Source organism: Eurytemora carolleeae, unplaced genomic scaffold (genome assembly GCF_000591075.1).
Source record: "Eurytemora carolleeae unplaced genomic scaffold, Eaff_2.0 scaffold839, whole genome shotgun sequence".
In the NCBI taxonomy this organism is placed as follows: domain Eukaryota; kingdom Metazoa; phylum Arthropoda; class Copepoda; order Calanoida; family Temoridae; genus Eurytemora; species Eurytemora carolleeae.
This window is the reverse complement of record NW_019396749.1, coordinates 223,562-227,765: the sequence shown is the minus strand read 5'-3', so window position 1 is coordinate 227,765 and position 4,204 is coordinate 223,562.

Genomic DNA, 4,204 nt, shown 5'->3' with positions numbered 1-4,204 from the left:
TATTAAAGATGATGTTGAGACGTGCGGGGGGGGGGGGGGGGGGGGGGCATTGCAGCAGTAATATTGTTATTCTTGTCTATGGCCCAAATATGAAGGTATAAAATGTTGTATACTTTAGCGTTTCAACACACAATATTAGTCGCATTTCAATAATACGCATTTTTTAATACACCCCCAACCACCTCCCATTGCTTTGAACCCCTCGGGGGGCAGTTTGTTATTGACTATCATGAGTCGAACATTTTTTCTGCAATTCAATTCATTTAACGGTTAAAAGCTGGGCGGTTTGATATAGGTTAGTTAGGGTTAGAGAGAGAGGGGGGGGGGGGTTGGATAATGTCTATTTAAGATGCACATAGCACAATGCTAATGTACGAATACGATTAAACATACTGATATCACTATTCGTGTCCAACCCCTATTTAAAAACGGCCGACCAGCTTTCAAATTTGCTTGATTTTTGAACATCATTTTTCAAATTTTATAATTTAGAAATATTTATAGAGGCAACACTTTTTGAAAATCCCAGAAATCTTTTTTTTAACATTTAAAAGGGTCTAAACTCTAAATGGTTTACTGTCCAATATCATTTGCAAGAATTAAAAAATTAAAAACTTTTTATTTTAAAGAAATATTTGGAAATATTCGGAAACTGTTTAAATTAATTCAAAAACATTCTTATATTTGAGTATATAAGCTAAGTAAGCCTGTTATTCAAATGCCGGATTTTGCATACAAATTGAAATTTCAGGGATTTATATTTTCGCAAGTTTTGTGCAAATTAGAATATGCCCATTCCCCTGAAATCTCCAAAAAATATTTTATAAAATATTTAAAAGGAAAACTATACCCGTGTGATCTTTAAAGTTTTCCAGCCCAGATAAAAATATAAATTTGTTTTTTGATATTTTCTGAATTCAATCAAACCTTATATATTATTTAGCAAACAATAAAGGTAAGTTGACATTTGTAAAATCAAAAATCTTTTTGTTAGAAAACGTGGAAAGAATAGGAAGGGGGTTTGGTTGGGTGTAGTCCCTTTCATAGGCTTTAATTTTAAGTTATTTTTAATGTTCTATTTTGACCAAGAAAAAACATGCTTTTAAAAAAATTACATGACCAAATTTTTATATTTTTTTAGTAGATAAACTGGCATTATTCAATTCAAACTTTTCCCCAAAAAAAGGTTTAATCTGGGAGCTCTGTTATTCAATTCAAACTTTTCCCAAAAAAAAGGTTTAATCTGGGAGCTCTGTATAGTGAAGATTGTAAAGGATCTGATGCCAGAACTAAAAGATAGGAAGACAGCTTCTTGTGCACTCTGTGAAAAATTGACCTTTTTATCTGAAGCTGTATAATACCACCCTCTAGGATTCCCCCTTTCTCATTTTCTTCTTTTACCAGTTCGTATTCCCCCTCCCATCCCCCTTATTCAGTCCATCTATACACATCTTCCCTCACTTCCCTCATTAGTTCCCAAGCCCTCCAATATCCTTCCTTATAAATCCCCCTTTCCTTCCATCTTGGAAGTCGTCTTTGATTTCTGATATTTAATGCATGGCAAAGAAGGAAAAAAAACGAGGCTGTACGTCTGACGAGCTTTCCATAAAAGTTCTACCTTTCTTGTATCTTTAAAAAATTAACGAAGATCGAAGACGATATAACAGTCGTCAATAAATTCCCATGTGTATTGGAACACCTTGCAGTTCCACGACCCACTCTTCATTTTGATATTTTTCCATTTCCTACTTTTGTTCCCTTAAACAGAATATTTTGAATATTTTGAATGATGGTTGAGTGATTCCCTTGTAAACATCCATTGTGTGTTCAAGTAATGTAGAATTATAGATCTGCAGCAGACATATTGGATTATAGACTAGGCAGACATCTAGGATTGTATACTAGTAAGACATCTAGGATTGTATATTAGGCAGACATCTTGGATTGTAGACTAGGCAGACATCTTGGATTATAGACTAGGTAGACATCTTGGATTGTAGACTAGGCAGACATCTTGGATTATAGACTAGGCAGACATCTTGGATTGTATACTATACAGACATCTTGGATTGTAGACTAGGCAGACATCTTGGATTGTAGACTAGACAGACATCTTGGATTGTATACAATGCAGACATCTTGGATTGTAGAATAGGCAGACATCTTGGAGTGTAGACTAGGCAGACATCTTGTATTGTAGACTGGGCAGACATCTTGGATTGCAGACTAGGCAGACATCTTGGATTTTATACTAGACAGACATCTTGGATTGTAGAATAGGTAGACATCCTGTATTGTAGACTAGGCAGAAATCTTGGATTGCAGACTAGGCAGACATCTTGGACTGTATACTATAGCAGACATCTTGGATTGTAGAATAAGCAGACATCTTGGATTGTAGACTAGGCAGACATCCTGGATTGTAGAATAAGCAGACATCTTGGATTGTATACTAGGAAGACATCTTGGATTGTAGAATAAGCAGACATCTTGGATTGTAGACTAGGCAGACATGTCTTGGATTTTAGACTAGGCAGACATCTTGGATTGTAGAATAAGCAGACATATCGGATAAAGACTAGACAGATATCTTGGATTGTAGACAAGGTAGACATGTCTTTGGTTGTAGACTAGGCAGACATCTTGGATTGCAGACTGGGTAGACATCTTGGATTTGTGATTAGGCAGACATCTTGTATTGTAGACTGGGTAGACATCTTGAAATATACGAAAACGTACACGTTTTGAATTATAAGAATGTAGTCAACTCAGGCAAGAATACATACGATTACTAACTTTTTTTTAATGAAACAATTTTAGATTATCTTTTTTCTATGCAAAGGTCCAAGCCTTTGAAGGTTTCAAAAATATAATTTTTTTGTGAATACTAAAAAACCAATCGGGAAGAAAATGATGCATAGATAACAATAAGGATGATAATATTGTTGATCCGATGCAGGTTGGAGAACTACTGGAACTACACCAGCATATATCTTTTAAAGAAAAAATCGATCCTCTACAGCGTTAACTTTTTCAAGGAGGGGGGGGGGGAAGGGAGTCCCTTTAACCCCCCACCCCCATCCGGCCTGGATACGTCCCTGCTTGTTTAGTTTACAAATATTGGAAGGAAGGATATAGCGTGTTCTCTTCATGAGAAACTAATCAGCTAGGAATATGTTTACAGGGATATTATGTATACCAGGGGTAGGGATAGGCTTTGTTAATAAGCTTTAAAGGGACTGTAAACGTAATTTCAGTGACCCTGGATGTATAGATTATCATATTCGATTCACAATTGTGTACGTCAAGGATGTAATGCAAGGAAAGTTATTTGAGAAGTGTACACATCTTTTGTACTGCAGTGTACTGTCTCTGGGCAGTAATGTAAACACAAGACGGATGTCAAGGCCTGACTTGGGATCCATCTTTCACATAAAAAAAAACAAAGAAATATTCTGGTCATAGGAAACTATTATGTGAATTATTAAAATAATCAAAATTTAATGCTTTTAACCTCCTCGGATACTAGACGAACACTGATGCATCTATTCTTGTTTACAAATTCCGCCCAAAGAGAACTGGTTTTAATGTGTACGCAGAGTATACACGACTGCAATTAACTTTCCTTGCATTACACCCTTGGTGTACGTGCACTCTATATTTCAAAATTTTAAAAAATCGCTTATTTGCCAGCAAAAGTTGGATGGCTGCTAAATAATCGAATTTTTGTTGATTAAAAGCGATTTTTTATTTCGAAACAATACAGTACAATACCAGTTTTTAACATATGAAATGAAAAGTATGGACAACAAATATGAGCCAATGCAATTTTACGAATCGGTTTTTGATTTTGTTTTGACTTTAATCTGATTTTGATTTGAATAAGATTAACATCTCATACTACAGTGATAACCAGAAAACTCCGAAATAGGATGACTCAATTTATAACTCTAAATAGTCTAATGAAAGTGGAACACAGCAATTGTGCAGTGCAAACAGACACATTTCACCAAATAAGTGGTTTAATAAGCGTCTAGTAAAACTATTTGCTTTGTAACATGATGAAATAGACCTAAGTATTACTGTAAAGTCGTCTTCCTATTCCAGAATTGTATGTTTATTACTGTATTGTAAAGCCCTTTAAAAAGCCCAAAATGTTTAAAAGTGAACATTAAATGCCCATCTCTAGAGAGGGGGGGGGGGG